This window comes from Nicotiana tabacum, chromosome 14 (assembly GCF_000715075.1).
Source record: "Nicotiana tabacum cultivar K326 chromosome 14, ASM71507v2, whole genome shotgun sequence".
NCBI lineage: Eukaryota > Viridiplantae > Streptophyta > Magnoliopsida > Solanales > Solanaceae > Nicotiana > Nicotiana tabacum.
Genome location: NC_134093.1, coordinates 109,710,988 through 109,733,167, shown reverse-complemented (window position 1 = coordinate 109,733,167; position 22,180 = coordinate 109,710,988). Strand labels below are relative to the sequence as shown.

Below are 22,180 nucleotides of genomic sequence, written 5' to 3'. Positions count from 1 at the left end.
CAATTAAACTATTATCACGTAAAAACTCGATAGTTATAGCTAGTGTACATAGTTTTAGCACATATAGCTCATTGCTTACTGATATGCCTAATGATTAAAGAAAAGTAAATTTTCCTTTTTCTTTAAAAAAGAGATTTAAATGAAAAAAATCTCCTAAAAAGACATTTTAAATATCATGAAGACCAAAAAGCAAGATCTCATGGCTATTTAAAGTCTCAAACAACAACGTTAATAGCCATACCATTTCCTGCAATTTTATGCAATTATGGAGAAAGCATTTACCTCTTTTATCTCAACACTCTTGTTGCTTTACTATGTTATGGCTACTTCAGCCATGACTCATACCAACATTAGCACTGATCAATTAGCTCTTCTTTCTTTAAAATCCCAAATCATTTCAGACCCTTTTCACTTCTTTGATGAAAACTGGTTTTCAACTACTTCTGTTTGCCATTGGGTTGGAGTCATTTGTGGTTCTCGCCATCACAGAGTTAAGTCGTTGAATCTTTCCAACATGGCTCTTATGGGAAGAATTCCACAAGATTTTGGAAACCTCACATTTCTTGTTACTCTTGACTTGGGAAGCAACAATTTCTATGGAAAATTGCCTCAAGAAATGGCACGTTTGAGTCGACTAAGGTTTCTTGATTTAAGTATTAACAACTTCAGCGGGGAGGTTCCTTCTTGGTTTGGGGTTTTAAACCAACTTCAAGTTGTAACTCTTAGGAATAATAGTTTCATTGGATCCATCCCTTCTTCATTTTCTAATCTTTCAAAACTCGAAACTTTGAGTTTGAGATCCAACTCCTTAGTTGGTCAAATCCCAAAAGAGATTGGAAATGTTGAAAATTTGAAGATTTTAGACTTGACCAGAAACAAACTCATAGGTTCTATCTCTGTGTCACTCTCGAATGCCTCAATGTTGGAGACTTTAACACTCTCTCGCAATTTCCTTCAAGGAAACATCCCAGAAGGGATAGGCAATCTTCACAACTTGAACATTTTGGCGATAGAATTTAATCAGCTTACGGGTTCTATACCATTGTCAGTTTTCAACGTTTCCAGAATTGAAGTCATTGCATTAACAAATAATAGCTTATTAGGAAGTCTTCCCAATGGTTTATGCAGTCGTCTCCCAATACTCAAAGGGCTTTATCTATCCCAAAACAAGCTTCATGGTCAAATGCCTACAAGCTTATCAAATTGTTCAGAACTACAAATGTTGTCTTTATCTGGAAATGAGTTTGATGGAGCAATACATAGAGAAATTGGAAGTCTACGTAATTTGCAGGTCTTGTATCTAGGATCTAACCATTTCACAGGTGTGTTCCTGCTGCATTATCTTTTTAATATTAATAGTATTGTATCTAATTACTTCCACAAAATTTTTATTACACATGAATTGCAGGGATAATTCCACAGGAAATCGGAAATCTTGTTAATTTGGTGGATTTAGGCATGGAGAAAAACCAGATTACCGGATCTGTTCCAATCTCCATATTCAATACCTCCTCATTGCAACTTTTGGCACTATGGAAGAACAATCTCAATGGATCCTTATCACAAGAGATTGGCAACTTAACCAAGCTGCAGGTTCTAGATCTTGAGAAAAATATGTTTACTGGTACGTATTCAAAGTGATAGCAAAAAGTACAACTTAAACTAGATTTAACTAACTAGTTAAACTCGTTAGCAATAATCCTTCTTTTGTCATGTGTTGCCAGGTGAAATACCCAAAGAGATAAGCAATCTCGTTGACTTGGAGGAATTAAGTCTAGGGGAAAACAGTTTTAGTGGCTTACTTCAAATGATGATTTTCAACATATCAGGGTTAAGAATTATTAATCTTGCAGACAATGATATATCAGGAACCCTCCCATCAAACATAGGTTCGATCTTACCTAATATTGAATGTCTTTATCTGGGTGAATTGGCCAATCTTGTTGGGACTATTCCTCATTCAATCTCCAATTGTTCAAAACTTACTATTTTAGAGCTTTCTAGCAATAAACTCAGTGGCTTTATTCCCAACTCTCTTGGATGTTTGACTCATCTACAGTACCTAAACTTGCAGGAAAACAATTTAACTTGCGACTCATCTCTAAGCTTCCTCACTTCCTTAACCAATTGTAGAAATTTGACAATTCTTTCTCTAAATTAGAACCCTCTAAATGGCATGCTTCCACTTTCCATAGGTAACCTTTCCACATCTCTTACAATATTTTTGGCAAGTGGTTGCAAATTTAAAGGGAGAATTCCAAATGAAGTTGGGAACTTAAGCAGCTTATTTGACTTTGATATTTCTGGAAATGACTTGGTTGGATCAATTTCCACATCAATTGGCAACTTGAGAAACCTTCAACGCTTGTTCTTGAATGACAACAAACTTACAGGATTTATTGGTGATAACCTCTATAAATTGCCGCGATTGGGTAGCATACACTTGAGCCAAAATCACCTTTCAGGATCACTTCCTAATTGTTTAGGGAACACTTCCCTTAGGGAGATATGTCTGGGTTCTAATAAATTGAGTTCCAATGTACCAACAAGCTTAGGGAACCTTAAGGATCTAATAGTTCTTGACTTATCGTCAAATAACATGGGCGGTTCTTTACCTCCAGAAATTGGAAATCTAAAGGCTTTGATACAGATTGATATGTCAATGAATCAATTTTCAAATAGCATTCCTAGAGAAATCGGAGGCTTGCAAAATCTGGTGAACCTTTCTTTGAGACACAACAAGTTGCACGGATCTATACCTGACTCAATGAGCAATATGGTAGGTTTAGAACTCCTAGACCTTTCTCATAATAATATATCAGGAACCATTCCTAAGTCTTTTGAGAAACTTCAATACCTGAAGTATTTCAATGTCTCTTATAACAAGTTGTATGGTGAAATCCCCTCTGGGGGTCCTTTCAAGAACCTCTCAAGTCAGTTTTTTCTCTTCAACGAAGCTTTATGTGGTTCGAAAGGATTTAGTGTCCCGCCATGCCCCACTTCTTCAAAGCATAGATCAAATAGGAATAGAATGCTACTTCTATTTCTTTCACTGGGAATTGCACTGGTATATGTTCCTATCACTTTTGTGTTTGTATGGATAAGGTATAGAAAAGGGAAAAGAGCTCCTCAACAAACGAATTCATTGTCTATTGCAACAAGAGGAAGAATTTCATATTATGAACTGCTCCAAGCAACTGATGCGCTTAGCGAGAGTAATCTAATTGGTTCTGGGAGTTTTGGCTCTGTCTATAAAGGCATTCTCAGAAGTAGGACTCCTATTGCAGTTAAGGTGTTCAATCTGCAATTGGAAGAGGCATTCAAGAGTTTTGATACAGAATGTGAAGTTTGGTGTAACCTCCGCCATAGGAATCTCATGAAAATCATCACTAGTTGTTCCAACCTTGATTTTAAGGCTTTAGTACTAGAGTACATGCCCAATGGAAGCCTCGATAAGTGGTTGTATTCACACAACTACTTCTTAGACATCAAGCAGAGACTGAACATAATGATAGACGTGGCATGTGCATTGGAATATCTCCACCATGAGTGCTCATCGCCCGTGATTCATTGTGATCTGAAGCCTAGTAACGTCTTGTTGGATGAGAATATGGTAGCCCACCTTAGCGACTTTGGTATTTCAAAACTGCTTGGTGAGGATGAGAGTGATTTATACACTAAAACCTTAGCAACATTGGGTTATATTGCACCAGGTGCGTTTTTTTATGCTTTGAACGTTGATTTCCTTTACTTTTTCCACCAATATAAATGTTAACATTTTTAATTTGTTTGAGAGTAGAGTATGGACTGGATGGATTGGTGTCAACAAAATGTGATGTCTATAGTTACGGGATCATGTTGATGGAAACGTTTACAAGGAGAAAGCCTAATGATGAAATGTTCGAGGGAAATCTTAGTTTGAAGCAATGGGTGAGTTATTCACTCCCAGAGGCAATAGTAAATGTTGTAGATGCCAACTTAGTAACACCACAGGATAATCACTTAAATAAGAAGCTAGATTGTGTGGCATCGATCATGAAAGTGGCACTAGATTGCTGTGTTGAATCTCCTGCAAGAAGGATCAACATGAAAAGTGTCATGGGGATGCTACAGAAGATCAAGATTCAATTTCTTGCATGTTGAGCATGTTCTTGGAAACTCTTGATCCAAATCACTTGTTTGTTGCATATGTTTTAGTACTTGAGTTACGTTGTGCAAGATTCTGTTTTAGCTTTGCAATAAATCTTACTAATATTGTAAAACGGTGGAACACAATCCACAAAGGGAAATAATTATATAATAATATCAATCTAAACCAAATAATTGGAAACTGACGACGTTAGTGATATAAACCAGTATGGAACAAACCAACCATTTGAATATTACTATGATTACCATTAAATACAAGAACAAGTAATTTAGTTATAGAAAGATATATTTGATCAACTTAGTGGCCATAATATATATTGTCTAATCAAATTAATACTCTAATGAAGCAGAAAATCAGCCACCAAACTTCAACCAATAAGACTAGAAAAATATTAGCTCCCTCAAAAGTTCAAAAAAACAAAGATGAAGATTTATATAAAGGCAGCCCGATGCAGAAAGTATCCCACGTTCACGTAGAGTTCGGGAAGGGCCGCATCCAAGGGTGTGATGTAGGCAGTTTACCCTGATGCAAGCATTAGTGATGATTCCACGGCTCAAACCCGTGACCTATAGGTCACACGGAAACAATTTGACCGTTGCTCAAAGGCTCCCCTTTAAAAAAAAGAAGATTTATGTTAGAAAAAAAAAACTGCAGTAAAGAAAATAAATGCAGCATCAATTTTTATTTTTTATTTTCTTTACCTCTAAGATTTAATTTCTTGATTTTACACTTCTGCTGCAAACAGTCCTGCCATGTCCGAACTATATCTTTTAAAGAAGGCTTTAAGCCTTGATCACAGAACTTCCTATATTCTACAGTATTTTCACGACCCGAAATTTTTACCTTCGGAACCATGATGGCGCCTAATATTTCTCTTGCTAGGCAAGCCAACGTTGGAACAATTCATCTGTTTTTTACAATTCAAATTAAATGATAATAGAGAAGCTGAAATAACTGTAATAATCTGAAATATAGTGCGGAAAAATCATAACAACTGAAATATCTAATACAACCCTGAACCTGGTGTCACAAGTGCACGAGATATTAGAATAATACAAATAATGGTCTTAATAAAACATAAAGTTGTTTGAGGGAAGATACACAGCTAATAAAAAGGACAAGGGACTCTAGGAGCTGCGGACACTAAGCAGTTGTACCTCAAGTCTCCACAAGGCTAGCCAACCCGAGCACGCTAATGATCGCCGCTGGGACCGACTCCAAAAACTGAACAAGAAGTGCAGAGTGTAGTATGAGTACAACCGACCCCATGTACTCTGTAAGTGCCGAGCCTAACCTCGACGAAGTAGTGATGAGGCTAAGGCGGGTAACTTACACTATAACCTGTAAGCAATATAAAATAAAGACAGGAAAGAAAAATACAGAGCGAAATAAGACAGTTAACTGAAGAAAATAGCTAAATCTTCGAAGAAAACCAGTGACGATCAGAATTACCAATCCTTAGAGTTTCGTACTAAAAATACCAAAAACCAACACAGCACAAGGAAATAGAGACACATAGATTGTTACGGCGCGCAACCCGATCCCGCCGTACAACTCAATCCTCCCTTATTTCACCGTAACAATATCAATAATCATAAATAAATATATGTTGCGGCGCGCAACCCTACCCCACCATATAAGAAAATCAATATCATAATTCACCCTTATTTCACCGTATCAATCCACCCTTATTTCACCTGTTGTGGCGTGCAACCCGATCCCACCATATCAGTACAAATTCACCTTTATTCTACCATATCAATCCACCCTTATTTTACCTGTTGTAGTGTGCAACCCGATCCTATTATATCACTATCAAATATTCAATGAGTACAATCAAATCAATAACTCAAATCACAAGAACCTCTACGATTGATGAATATGAAGCTGAATCAGAAAGGAAGCCTCGTACCAACTTGGGAATTCACATATGTAATATTACACGGCAAGACAAGTCCAGTAGATGACAGTTAAAAGGTGCAAGTAGGTCAATTAAGGAAAATAGCAGCGAGCCATGAAAAACATGGAAAGGTCTAACATCCTTAACACGAGAAACAATTATTAACAAGTAGAAAATAAAGCATGGGAGGCAATTAAGCACATAACAATTAAGGCATGGAAGGAAATAACTAAGAAAAAGCGAAACATCAGGGAAACAAGTAATTCGACGGTGTATATGCACTCGTCACCTAGCATATACGCTGCAATACATGAATTTCACATAGCACATAGTCCGAGGGTTCCTAGTTCCCTCAAATCAAGGTTAAACTCAATACTTACCTCGCTCCAAAACCTACTCAAAGCTCAACCTCGGCTTTGGCTTTCGAATAAGACTCCGAACCAATCAAATCTAGAAATTTAACATCCAAACGATTCAAAATAAGTCTTAGGACTACCCACAAATGAAAGAGGTTCAAATTAGGTCATTATTAAAAAAATCAACAAAACTCAACTCCCGGGCTTGCTTGGTCCAAACCCAAAATTCGGACCAAAAACTGATTACCCATTCACTCCGAGCCCGGTTATATAATTTGTTTTGCAATTTGACCTCAATTTGAGTTCTAAATTCCAATTTTATAAAAATTCCTAATTCTACCCAAATCCCCATTCTACCATAAAAATCCTAGCTTTTAGGTTGAAATCTTATGAAAAGTAATGGGTAATTGAAAGAAAGTAGGTTAGAATCACTTAACAATGAATTGGGGAAGAAAAGTTCTTGGAAAAATCGCCTCTAAGGTTTCAATGGTTGAAAATTTGAAAGAATGTGGAAAATCCCGTCTAACTCAGATTTTGACCAGGCGCAGATATCGCAATTGCGACCTGGGGTTCTCATGCAAATGCGAATAATCCTTCGCAAATGCGAAGTCTTCACATTCCTGTTGCCTTCGCAAATGCGACCCTAGATCTTGCAAATGCGAAAGCCAACGCCCTAGCCCGTGCTCGAAAATGCGAAGTCTTCTTCGCAAATGTGAGACTTGCATTTGCAAGCCAGACCTAGCAAATGCAAAGTATGAAGACCTGATGTACCAACATTCCTTAAAGTTCAAAAATCACTCCGTAGCATATCCTAAACTCACCCGAGCCCTCGGGGCTCCAAACCAAATATGCACACAAGTCCAAAAATATCATACGAACTCGCTCGCACGATCAAATCACCAAAATAACATCTAGAACTACGAATTAGATACCAAATAAAATGAAATTTTCAATGAAACTTAAGAATTTCTATTTTAACAGTCGGACTTCCGAATCATGTCAAACCAACCCCGTTTTTCACCAAATTTTGCAGGCAAGTCATAAATATAGTAATGAATCTATACCAAGCTCTGGAACTAAAATCCGGACCGGTAGAAATAAAGTCAAACCTTAGTCAAATCTTTAAACTCTTTAAACCTTTAAACTTTAAATTTTGACAAAAAATGATAACTCGAGCTAGGGACCTCCGAAGTTGATTCCGGGCATACGGTCAGGTCCCAAATTACGATACGGACCCACCGGGATTGTCAAAACATGGATCCGGGTCAATTGTTTTTCAAAATATTGACCGAAGTCAACTAAAATGGACTTTTAAGGCACACCATTTTTATCAAGTTTTAACATAAAAGCCTTCCGAAAAAGACACGGACTGCGCACACAAATTGAGGAAGGCTAAAATGAGATATTTGAGGTTTCGAAACACCTAATTAAGGTTAAATACTCTAGATGTCCTATTGGAACATCACATTCTCCACCTCTAAAACAGTCGTTCGTCCTCGAACGAACATAGAAAAGTACTTGGACTGTAAAAAGGTGTGGATATCTACTCCGCATGTCTGACTCGGACTCCCAAGTAGCTACCTCGATTGGCCGACCTCTCCACTACACTCGAACTGAATGATAACTCTTTAACCTTAACTGTCAAACCTGGCGGGCTAGAATAGCCACCGACTCCTCCTCATAAGTCAAATCCTTGTCCAACTGGACTGAGCTAAAATCTAACAGATGGGACGGATCACCGTGATACTTCCGGAGCATAGACACATGGAACACTGGATGGACCGCTGATAAACTAGGTGGCAATGCGATCCTGTAAGCCACCTCGCCCACTCTCTCAAGAATCTAAAAGGGTCTGATATACCTAGGGATTAAATTTCCCTTCTTTTCGAACCTCATCAGACCCTTCATGGGTGAAACCCGAAGCAACACCCTCTCTCCGACCATGAATGCAACATCACGAACTCTACGGTCGGCATAACTCTTCTGTCTGGACTAAGCTGTGCGAAGTCGAGCTTGAATAATCTTGACCTTATCCAAGGCATGATGTACCAAATCTGTACCCAATAATCGAGCCTCACTCGGCTCAAACCACCCAACTGGTGAACGACACCGCCTCCCGTATAATACCTCATAAGGAGCCATCTGAATGCTCGACTAGTAGTTATTATTGTAGGAAAACTCCGCAAGTGGAAAGAACTGATCCCAAGAACCCCCAAAATCTATAACACAAGGACAGAGCATATCCTTCAATATCTGAAAAGTGCGTTGATTGTCCGTCCGTCTGAGGATGAAATGTTGTGCTCAACTCAACCTGCATGCCCAACTCACATTGTACGGCCCTCCAAAAATGCAAGGTAATTAAAGCATACCAGATATGAATGAGTGCAAGGAATGAGTGATCAACAATTGCTAGGCGTGTGGGCTGATGAGTCACCAAGAGATTTCAATTTTTGTGTTGTGTATGTGCTGAGAGAGGGAAAATTGTAATAGTATCCCTAGTCCTCTTATTTATACTCATCGATTTTCTATGGGAAGAAGGAGCGAGTGCGGCCGCACAATTCCAGTTGCGGTCTGCACTCTGTTACCTTGTGAGCTTAAGGTGTCATTTTGTCTGCGGTCCGCAGGATTTTGTGTGCGGCCACATATGTGAAGTGTGGTCCGCACATCTCTTGTTGCGGCCGTGGATCGACCATTTTTTTGACAGACGAACTTCAGAGAGTTGTCATTTTCCATCTTCCATTTGTGCGGTCCACAAGTTAATTGTGCGGACATAGAGTACTTGTTGTTGCAGCAACCATAATTGTGTGGTCCACACAATGCAACTGCGGTCTGCAATTCTTACAACACTTAACTAGTTTTTTATCCATAATTCCTGTAAGGCATACTCATCCCTGCATCACACTTCAAATCAAGTTAACACAAAAGTAACACCTAACTACAAAAGAAACAAAAAAAAGAAGGAAAAAGAAACATGGGTTGCCTCCCAAGAAGCGCCTGATTTAACGTCGCGGCACGATGCAGAATACCATCAATTGAAATGAATGACCGCCATGACATGGCTATCTCCAACTTTTCCCAAATAGTGCTTCACTCGGTGACCATTGACTCAGAATATCTCATTGTTTTTGTTCTTCAAATCCAATGCACCAAAAGGTGTTACACCTACAAATTCAAAATTGCCACTCCATTTAGACTTTAACTTCTCATGAAACATCCTCAACCGCGAGTTAAATAATAACACAAGATCACCCACCTTGAAATCTTTGTTCCAAATGTATTTGTCATGAATATATTTCATCTTTTCTTTGTAAAATAATGAACTTGCATAAGCATGATACAGGAACTCATCCAATTCATTCAAATGTGCAACCCTAAAGTATGCGGCTACATCCCAATCAAGATTCAGCTTCTTTAGAGCCCATATGGCTTTATGCTCAAGTTATACTAGAAGATGACAAGCTTTTTCGAACACTAACCTGTATGGAAATATTTCGATAGGCATTTTGTAAGCCGTCCGATAAGATCATAATGCATCATCAAGGTTCTTAGACCAATCCGTCCGGTTAGCATTCACTGTATTGGACTTCCACTTGACCACTAGATTGTGGATTATAGGGAGTCGTGACTTTATGAGTAACACCATACTTGGTAAGTAAGGTGTCGAAAGCCTTGTTGCAAAAATGTGACCCCCATCGCTTATGATAGCCCGCGGAGTACCAAATCGTATGAAAATATTCTTCTTCAAGAACGCCACCACACTTCTCGCCTCATTATTGGGTAGAGCAATTGCCTCAACACATTTGGACACGTAATCAACCGCGACCAAGATGTAGGTGTTTCCACAAGAACTCACAAAAGAACTCATGAAGTCAATACCCCACACATCAAAAATATCAATCTCTAAAATGGTAGTGAGAGGCATTTCATTTTTCTTTGAGATTCCACCGGTCCGATGACATTCATTACACCTTTTCACTAAATCACTTGCATCCTTGTAGAAAGTGGGCAAATAAAAACCACAACTAAGCACTTTGGTTTCCGTTCTAGCTCAACCATGATGACCACCATAAGGCAAAGAATAACAAGACCTAAGAATTTCACCTTACTCTTCTTCTGGTACACATTTTCTCATTACCCCATCCGTACAAATCCAGAAAAGGTATGGTTCATCCCAATAATAATCTTGACAATCCCGTTTGAGATTCTTCCTCTAGTTTAAAGAAAACTCATCCGGGATGATACCACATACAAGGAAATTTTCTAGATCCGCGAACCATGGAACCTCTTTCATTGAAATAGCCAATAGTTGCTCAACGGGGTAGGAGTCATTGATTTAAAGGCCATCATGCGGCCTCCCCTCCTCTTCGAAATGAGACAAGTGGTCCGCCACTTGATTTTCACTCCCTTTTCTATCTTGGATGTCAATATCAAACTCTTGCAATAAAATCACCCATATCATCAATAAAACTTTAAAATCTTCCTTGCTCATAAGATAATGAAGTGCCACATGATTCGTGTGGACAATGGACTTTGCACCCATCAAGTACGGGCATAACTTCTTAATTGCAAACATAATAACAAGGAGTTCTTTCTCCGTAACGCTATAGTTGACTTGGGAACTATTCATGGTCTTACTAGCAAAGTAGACCAGGTGAAAAATCTTGTTGATACGTTGCCCCAAAACATCCCCTACCACTACGTCACTTGCATCGCACATGAGCTCAAAAGGGACACTCCAATTTGGAGCGGTGATGATGGGAGTAGTTGTCAGCTTGAACTTTAACAATTCAAAATCTCTCATATAATCATCATTGAAGTTAAACTTAGCATCCTTTTCTAGAAGCTTGCACAACGGGTTCACCAACTTAGAAAACTCTTTGATGAAGCGTCGGTAAAAGCCCGTGTGACCTAAGAAACTCTGCACGCCCTTTACTAAAGTTTGAAGTGGAAGTTTAAAAATCACCTCAATCTTTCACTTGAAAACTTCAATTCCATTCTTTGAGATTTTGTGGCCAAGGACAATGCCTTCCTTGACCATGAAATGACATTTCTCCCAATTCAGCACCAAATTAGTCTCTTCACATCTTGCCAACACTTTATCCAAATTTGCAAGACAGTCATCAAAAGAATCTCCAACCACCGAGAAATCATCCATGAAAACTTCAAGGTAATCCTCCACCATGTCCGTAAAAATAGCCATCATACACCTTTGAAAAATCGTCGGTGCATTGCATAAACCAAATGGCATCCGCTTGAAGGCAAAAGTACCATAGGGATATGTAAAGGTTGTTTTCTCTTGATCCTTCAGAGCAATAAGAATTTGTTTGTATCCCAAATACCCATCAAGAAAGTAATAGAAAGCACGACCGGCCAATCTATCAAGCATTTCATCTAGTAAGGGAAGTGGAAAATGATCCTTTTTTGTGACTTTGTTGAGCTTACGATAGTCCATACACACTCTCCAACCGGTCACCGTTCTTGTAGGAATCAACTCATTGTTGTCATTGGTGACCACCGTCATGCCACCCTTCTTCGAGACATATTGAACCGGAGAAGTCCATGAACTATTAGAGATGGGGTAGACAACCCCGACATCCAACCACTTGATAATCTTCTTTTTGACCTCTTGCATAGCCTCATTGAGTATCATTGATCACCGCACTTGTTTCATCGACAATAACATCGGTCACCAAGTCCACCAAAGAGAACACCTCATTGCTATTGGGTTGCCGCATGGACTTACACACATGGAAAACCACTTTTTCATCACCAACCCGGAAAGTAAGTTCTCCGGCTTCAACATCACAAAGAGCCTTCCCCGTAGAAAGGAAGGTCTTCCAAGTATAATTGGCACCTCATAATCAACTTCACAATCTAGGATGACAAAATCTACCAGAAGAATGAATTTAACAACACGAACAAAGACATCTTCAACCACTCCCAAAGGTCTCTTCATAGTATAATAAGTTAATTGCAATCTCATAGAGGTGGGCCTCGGTTTCCCAATTCCCAATGTCTTGAAAACCGAATAGGGCATCAAATTGATACTTGCCCCAAGATCACAAAGAGATTTAGAAAACTCGACAATTCCAATTGTACAAGGAATCGTGAAAGCACCGGAATCCTCCAACTTGGGAGCCATTGAATGCACAATTGCACTCACTTGATTAGTGACTTTGATAGTTTCAAAATTCATTCGACCACTTCTTGGTCACGAGATCCTTCATGAACTTTGTATAACCGGAAATTTGTTCCAAAGCTTCAACTAATTGCACATTTATTGATAAACTTCTTGAATTGGTTTTCACCATTTTTCTTTGCAAGTCTTTGAGGGTATGGAGGTGGAGGCTTAGGCAATGGTGCCTTAGCCCTTTGCACTACCGGTTCCGATATGTCAATAATGTGATCCCTAGACGAGTTCACCTCCTCTTGAGTCGCTTTCACACTATCATCAATATCAGTCCGAACCTCATCATTAGATTGTTCTACATTGTTCGGGATCTCTTTTTCTTGCACCACTTTCTCTTCGTCCACAAGTTGCCTTTGGCTCGAGGTAGGTGCATTCCCACCCTTTTCACTTCTTGTAGTAATAGCCATGGCATGCCCCGTGTTGTTACCACCCTTTGGGTTTACCATCATGTCACTTGGTAGTTCCCCTTTAGAACGAGTATTTAGAGCTTGGGAGATTTTCCCCATTTGAACTTCTAAGTTGCGGATTGATGTATTGTGTGAGGCAAGTTGGGAATCCAAATTGGAATTTTTTTCCATCATTTGCTTGAACATATTCTCAACACGCTCTATTTCTTTGTTGGAAGAACTTGGACCACAGGAAGGATAAGGAGGTGGGTTGCTTGGTTGTTGATTCTTCGGGGGCCTTTGAAAACCCGACCTCCGGTTTCCTTGATTATTGTTCCATCCGCCTTGATTGTTACCCCCCCCCCAATTTCCTTGATTATTGCCATTCCAATTTCCATGATTGTTGTTGTTATGACAATTCCCTTGATTTTTTCCACTACTCCAATTACCTTAGTTGTTGCCACCACTCCAATTTACTTGATTGTTAGAGTTCCAATTACCTTGATTGTTTTGAGGTCGCCATTGTTGTTGATTCGAGCCTTGGAAGTTGTTTCTTTGCCTTTGAAAGTTGTTCACATATTATACCTCCTCTTCTTGTTCATTATAAAAGTCATCTTGATCAAACCAACTATCCTCTTGCACATAATTCTCCACTCGATTTTGCACTTGTGGACCCTTTGTTCTTCTCTTGTTCACTATCATGTTCACCCCTTCCATGGAATTAACTTGCTTAGGATTTTGCACTTGATGAAGTTGCGCCTGTTCTAGTTGATTCATGGTAGTAGTTAATTCGGCAATGGCTTGCCCATGGCCATGCAACGCTTTATGGAGGTGAATCATGTTCAAATCACCTTGTGGAACATTAGCCCGGGATTGCCATGCCGATGATGTTTCCGCCATTTCATCCAAAATCTCAGAAGCCTCTACATAAAGCATAGTCATAAAACTTCCACCGGTAAGTTGATTCACTATACATTGGTTGGTCGTGTTAATCCCATGATAGAAAGTTTGTTGAATCATATTCTCTATCATATTGTTATTTGGACATTCCTTGACCATTGCTCTATACCGCTCCCATATCTCGTGTAGTGGTTCATAGGGCTCTTGCTTGAATGCTAAAATCTCATCTCGAAGTATAGCCATATGGCCGGGAGAGAAGAACTTAGCAATAAAATTCTCCGCCAACTTATCCGAAGTACGAATGGAATCGTTCGGTAATCGTTCCAACCAATCTAAAGCTTTCCCCCGTATAGAGAAGAGAAAAAGCCTTAGCCTCAATGCATCCTCGGAGACATTTGTTTGTTTGCTCCCCCAACAAGTGTCCACAAATCCTTTCAAGTGTTTATACACATTTTGACTTGGAGCTCTGGTGAAGAAACATCGTTGCTCTAGCAAAGTGAGCATCACATTGGTGATTTGAAAGTTGCCCGCCCTAATACGCGGAGGGATTATTACACTTGCATACCCTTCATTGGGTAACACCCGGTGTGGAGCTTCTCGTGGTGGAGGTGGGGGTGGAACCGGGACATTGTCATGAGGCGCCCGACCTCTTCTATTGGCATGAGGTTCAAGAGGAACCTCTTCAACTTGGTCATCATCAATGTCCACATCCCCCAAAAGCATGTTTCTGAGTTCATTGTTCGCCGCCATATAGCTAATACCATTTTTAACTCCCCGACAATTGCGCCAAAAAATGATCACATCCAAATGCACACCTCAAAAGAGATATTACACGGTCGTATGCAATAATAAAATCCAACTAAGAATTGGGGTCGAATCCACATGGAGCTAAGATGGGAGCTAGGAGTATATATTCAGAATGAACAAGTGAAGTATCTAGATTATACTTCCACAATAAGGTTTTTATTTCTACATCTAATATTAATCTAACGATTGCAAATTAAAGATAGAAGACTAGAGATAATTATTTTTGAGGTTTTTCCAAGTATATAAAAAGCCTAGGGTTGTGACCATGACCTAGGTGTTTGCCTAATAGGGTAAAGACTTTAGTGCTCGTGTAGATGATTGGGGTGTATTATAGCTCACAACTATATGTTACCCACTTAATACTTCTCGATCAAAGAGTGGTTTTGCCTATTTTTGGCTTTCTCAAGACCAAATGGGTATCTACCAAAACGGTTGATAAGAGCTCAAGTCGGGTTATTACTATCTCTGAGTTGAACCCTTTAACTAGGTTAATCAATCTCTCAATTGACCCAATTCCTTGTTAGCTAAGATATCATAGACCAAGTACCTCTTTCTCAAGTATAGACTAAGTCAAATACGCATGAATCATTGTTTTCAACCATCAATTCTACAGTTGAAGCAAGAATTTAGGCTAAATAATAAATATCCAATCATAAACAAGTACTAAATTAATCACCCATAAGTTTTACACACTAGGGTTGGGTCACAACCTTAGTAGAAATCTAGCTACTCATGATAGAAAGTACAGAAAATAGAGAAAGGAACTAATTAAACTCATATTGGAATATTAAAATAAAGAAATCTAATGTTAAGACACCAAAATAATGTAAAACTTCAGAAAAACGGCTGCAGTACTTTCATATGTTCAAACTTGACCTAAATTTGTAAAACTCATCTATTTATACAAGGCTGAAAATCTCGGACAAAAATGCCCCTCGAGAGGTTCTGCAGCCACAAAATTCCATGTGCGGTCATCAGATATCTTCATCTGACAGGAACTGAAGCTCTACAGCCGCACAATTCTGGAATGCAGCCGCAAGGCAATTCTTTTGCGGTCCGTACAAGTAGGACTGTGGCCATAGAATTCTTGTGTGGTCCACAATTTTCAGAAGCTTTAGACTTGGTCTTTTTGCATACTCTCTGATCTTCAACTCTTAGCCAAGCTTTACCGCCGCACAAATCATGTGCGGTACGCACTTTGCGCAAATGTCTGCTAAACTTGTCTTCTTGGTTTGCGGCTGCAAATGGAATTCTGCAGTCCGCAATTTCTTTTGCGGCCGCAGAATTCCTTCTGCACACCGCACATTTATGCTTCTGTGCCTTTCATTTCCTTGTGCTTTGGAAACTCATTTTTGAGTCGGATTTCATCTATGGAGCTCAACTTCCATCATTCCTGCAAATTTGCACAATTTCATCAGTTTCGGAAATACAATTCAATGCTTTTAGGATAAAACAAAAACTAAAAGGCTCTAAAAAGCAATCGAAATCCCCACTTATCACGTGCCGCCTAATAATCTTGGACAAGTCCTCCTGATATGCGCAAAACTACCACACTCAAAACATCCATTCTACTGCTGGGGCTGTTGAAATTAAGGCTGATCCAAACGGGCCGAATAACCACGGTGATAACTCCTAATTGGAGGTGCACTGATAAGAGCTGATGGTGCACTGTAGGCTGGCTACCATGAATAAGGCAATAAGGACCACGACTCCCTGAAGCACTGTGGGATGCCTGAAGCGCCGACTGAAATAGCCTGGGAGGATGGCCCCTACCAAAAGTACCCCTGCCTCCAGATGAGGACCGCTGAAACCATCGGAATGACAAGGCCTCTTATCAGACCCCTACCCTCTATCCTGTGTAAGAACCATCTAGATCCGCAAATCAACATTTGTATCTATTTAAAAAGAAATATCACCCCGGTCTCCTTGGCTATCTATAGCCTAATAGGGTGAGTGAGTCCATCAATAAACCTCCTCACCGTCTCTCTCTCTCAGCGGGAGTCTGTGCTCTTCCCCCACCCTGAGAGACGGCTGGTGCCATAGGAATTGTACCAGCCTGACCCACACTTTCTATAAGGTCTACCAAACGGATTAGAGCATCCTGAAGTACTGAGGTGCTGATGAAACCCTCCGGAACCTGAGCTGGTCGAACAGGTACAGCCTAAGCTGGAACCTCCTCATCAAAATCCACATGAGGCTCCACTGCCGATGCTGCTGATCGAGCTCTAGGCAGAGCTCTGCCTCTGCCTCGGCCTGTAGCGTGACCTCGGCCTCGATATCTGCCCCTCATAGAAGCTGCCACTGGGGGCTCCAGCTGCTGTTCAGTTGAGGATGCAGTACGTGTTCTCGACATATGCGAGAGAACAAGAATAAAAGAGTTCAATCATGAATGATAGAATAAAATCGCATGACAGAGAAGAATAGAAGTGAAATTATTCCTAAACTCCATAGCCTCTGGAAGATAAGTAAATACGTCACCATACCGATCCTCCAGACTCTACTAAGCTTGCTCGTGACTCGTGAGACATAAGTAACCTAGTGCTCTGATACCAACTTCTCACGACTCGGAATGTTCACCTTCGGGATCGTGATGGCGCCTAACATTTCACTTGCTAGGCAAGCCAACGTTAGAGCATTTCATCCATTTTTAACAATTCAAATTAAATGATAAGAGAGAAGCGGAAATAACTATAATAATCTGAAATATAGTGCAAACAAATCATAACAACTGAAATATCTAATACAACCCTGGATCCGGTGTCACGAGCTACTAGAATAGTACAAATAAAGGTTTGAATAAAACATAAAATTGTCTGATGAAAGATACACAACCAATAAAAAGGACAGGGGACTCTAGGGGATGCGGACGCTGAGCAGATATACCTCAAGTATCCACAAGGCTAGCCAACCCGAGCAAGCTAATAACCGCTGTTGGGACCAAATCCAAAATCTGCACAAGAAGTGTAGAGTATAGTATGAGTACAACCGACCCCATGTACTCTGTAAGTGTCGAGCCTAACCTCGACGAAGTAGTGATGAGGCTAAGGCGGGTCACTTACACTATAACTTGTACGTAGTATAAAATAAATACAGGAAAAGAAAATACGGAGCAAAATAAGGCAGTTAACTTAAGAAAATAGCTAAATCCTCGAAGAAAACCAGTGACAATGAGAATTAGCAATCCTAAGAGTTTCGTACGAAAAATACCGAAAACCAACACAGCACAAGGAAATAGAAACACATAGATTGTTGCGGTGCGCAACCCGATCCCACCGTACAACTCAATCCTCCCTTATTCCATCGTAACAATATCAACAATCATAAATAAATATATGTTACGGCATGCAACCAGATCCCACCATATAACAAAATCAATATCATAATTCATCCTTATTTCAATATATCAATCCACCCTTATTTCAAATGTTGTGGCGTGCAACCCGATCCCACCATAACAGTACAAATTCACCCTTATTCTACCATATCAATCCACCCTTATTTCACCTGTTGCGGCATGCAACTCAATCCCATCATATTAGTATCAAATATTCAATGAGTACAATTAAATCAATAACTCAAATCACAAGAACCTCTACGATTGATGAATATGAAGCTGAATTAGAAAGGAAGCCTCGTACAAACTTGGGAATTCACATATGTAATATTACACGGCAAGACAAGTCCAGTAGATGACAGTTAAAAGGTGCAAGTAGGTCAATTAGGGCAAATAGCAGTGAGTCATGAAAAACATGGAAAGATCTAACATCCTTAACACAAGAAACAATGATTAACAAGGGAGGCAATTAAGTATATAACAATTAAGGCATGGAAGTAAATAACTAAGGAAAAGCAAAAAATCAGGGAAACAAGTAATTCGGCGGCGTATAAGCACTCACCACCTCGCATATATGCCGCAACACATGAATTTCACATAGCACATAGTCTGAGGGTTCCTAGCTCCCTCAAATCAAGGTTAAACGCAACACTTACCTCGCTCCAAAACTGACTCAAAGCTCAACCTCGGCTTTGCCTTTCGAATAAACCTCCGAACCAATCAAATCTAGCAATTTATCAACCAAACAATTCAAAATAAGGCTTAGGAACTACCCACGAATGAAAGATGTTCAATTTAGGTCACTATTGAAAAAGTCATCAAAAGTCAACTCCCGGGCCCGCTTGGTCCAAAATGAAAATTCGGACCAAAATCTAATTACCCATTCACCCATGAGCCCGGTTATGTAATTTATTTCGAAATCTGGCCTCAATTTAACGTCTAAATTCTAATTTTACAAAAATCCCTAATTCTACCCAAATCCCAATTTCTACCATAAAAATCCTAGATTTTAGGTTATTTAAAGAAAGTAGGTTAGAATCACTTACCAATGAATTGGGGAAGAAGAGTTCTTGGAAAAATCGCCTCTAAGGTTTCTAGGGTTGAAAATTTGAAAGAATGAGGAAAATCCCGTCTAACTCAGATTTTGACCGGCACAAATGTCGCAATTGCGACCTAGGGTTCGCAATTGCGAACCCCAAAATTGCGAATAATCCTTCGCAAATGCGAAGTTTTCACATTCATGCTGCCTTCGCAAATGCGAACAATATATTCGCAAATATGAACCAGATGGGATCGCATATACGACCCCAGATCTCGTAAATGCGAAAGCCAACCCCCCAGCCCCTGCTCGCAAATGCGAAGACTTCTTCGCAAATGCAAGGCTCACATTTGCGAGCCAGACCTCGCAAACCTGATGCACCAACATTCCTTAAAGTTCAAAAATCACTCTGTAGCCAATCCGAAACTCACCCGAGCCCTCGGAGCTCCAAACCAAAATATGCACACCAGTCCAAAAATATCATACGAACTCTCTCGCGTGATCAAATCGCCAAAATTACACCTAGAACTACGATACCAAATAAAATAAAATTTTCAATGAAACTTAAGAAAATCTATTTTAACAACTGGACGTCCGAAACACGTAAAACCAACTCCGTTTTCACCAAATTTTGCAGACAAACATAAATATAGTAATGAACCTATACCAAGCTCCGAAAGTAAAAATCCACACCCGGTAGCAATAAATTCAAACCTTGGTCAAATCTTTAAACTGTTTAAACCTTTAAACTTCATATTTCGACAAAAAGCGATAACTCGACCTAGGGACCTCCGAATTAGATTATGAGCATATGCCTAGGTCCCAAATCACGATACAAACCCACAGGGACAATCAAAATATGGATACAGGTCTGTTTGCTCAAAACGTTGATCGAAGTCAACTCAAATAGACTTTTAAGGCAAAAATTCACTTTTTATCACTTTTGAACATAAAAGCCTTCCGAAAAAAGACACGGACTGTACACGCAAATCGAAAAAGGTTTAAATAAGATATTTGAGGTTTTGAAATATAGAATTAAGGTTTAAAACTGTAAATGACCTATCGGGTCATCACAAGTATCTCCTAATGTCACGACCCGAAATTTCCACCTTCGGACCGTGATGGCGCCTAACATTTCACTTGCTAGGCAAGCCAACGTTAGAATAATATTATCCATTTTTAAAACAATTTTTGAATTTTATTATAACAAAGAACAAATGCGGAAATAAAGTCTAAAATATAGTGAATAATCCATAATACAAAAACGACGGTGTCTAAATACCATCCCAGAATTGGTGTCACAAGTGCACGAGCTTCTAGAATAAATACAAATAATGGTCTGAATAAAATAAAGTTGTCTGGAAACAAACACACAGCTAAGGTAAAGTAGACGGGGACTTCAGAACTGCGAACGCCGTGCAGTTATACCTCAAGTCTCATCTGAGTAGCTGAAATCCGAGCAAGTCTATGGTACGCAACTAGGACCAACTCCAAAATCTGCACAAGAAGTGCATAGTGTAATATTAGTATAACCGACCTCATGTACTGGTAAGTGCTGAGCCTAACCTTGACGAAGTAGTGACGAGGCTAAGGCGGGTCACTTACATTACCTGTACGCAATATTAGTAACAACAACAATAACAGAAATAAATCAGGTAACTCGTTTATAATAATTGAAACCAACACAGCAGTCATAACCAATTATCATTTCCATCAATTCTATTGCAGCGTGCAACTCACTCTCACAATATATTCACATTTAGTTTTGTTGCAGCGTGCAACCCTCTCTCACATTATATTCACATTTAGTTTTGTTGCAGCGTGCAACCCGCTCTCACAATATATTCACATTCAGTTCTATTGCAGCGTGCAACCCGCTCTCACAACATATTCACATTCGGTTCTATTGCAGCGTGCAACCCGCTCTCACAATATATTTATTTTAATCAAGTCTATTACGGTGTGCAACCTGATCCTCCAAACACCCGTTCCTCTACGAGTTCAACCATACAAAAAAGGTCCAATTCTGATATCAAATGGACCTTCAAATCTTAATTTTTCGTTTTTGAAAGATTTTATAAAAAGTCCAATTTCTTCTATCTAAATCCGAAATAAATGATGAATATAGATATGGATTTATGAAATATAATCACTTTTGGTTAAAGAATACTTACCCAATTCAAAGTCGTGAAAATCCCCCTTGAAATCGCCCAAGTCCGAGACTTGAAACTCAAAAATGAGTAAAAATGGTGACTTCCGAATTTATGGGCTCTGCCTAGTCATTTTCGCATCTGCGGATGAAAGTTCCGCATTTGCGGACTCACATTTGCGAGACAAAGCTCGCATTTGCGATGCCAGGCTGCCAGGAGAAGTTTCGCATCTGCGGACACTCCTGTCGCACCTGCGACATTTGCTTCTGCGCAAAATGGCCGCACCTGCGAAAACCCCAGGCCAGCTCAGTCCCGCATCTGCGTGATTTGGTGCGCATCTGCGGACACGCTTCTTCGAGAAGCTGTCCACTTCTGCGATCGAAGCCTTGACATGCATGGGTGCATTTGCGATGGAAGGCTCGCATCTGCGAGCTTGCACCTGCGGGCAAAAATCCGCAGGTGCGATTACAATAGAAGGAAAAAAATTCAGATTTTTCTTAAGTCCTATTCTTGATCCTATTTCAATCCGTATCATTCTCGGGGTACTCGGGACCCCGTACCAATATACCACCAAGTCCAATAACATAATACGGACGTACTCGGGGTCTCGTATCATGTCAAACAACGCTGAAATTATAATTCATACCCCGATTCAAACTTTGAGTTTTAAACTTTTCAATTTGCAAACCTCGTGCCAAAACATATTAAATGAATTCGGAATGACTTCAAATTTGGCACACAAGTCATAAATGACATAACAGAGCTGTTCAAATTTCTAAAATCGGAGTCCGGCTCCGATATAAAAAAGTCAACCCCGTGGTCAAACTTGGAATCTTTAGCCTTTAAATTGCTAGTTCCGTTTAATGGTCATAACTAGAGCTAGGGACCTCCAAATTAAATTTCGGACATACGCCCAAGTCCCAAATCACGATACGGAGCTACCAGAACTATCAAAATACTGATCCAGA

The 22,180-nt window shown here is 39.7% G+C and overlaps 1 pseudogene; it reads left to right on the top strand.

Annotated features, from left to right (window-relative positions):
* Positions 1-246: 246 nt before the first annotated feature.
* Positions 247-4,240, top strand: LOC107772930 (uncharacterized; annotated as a pseudogene).
* Positions 4,241-22,180: the final 17,940 nt, after the last annotated feature.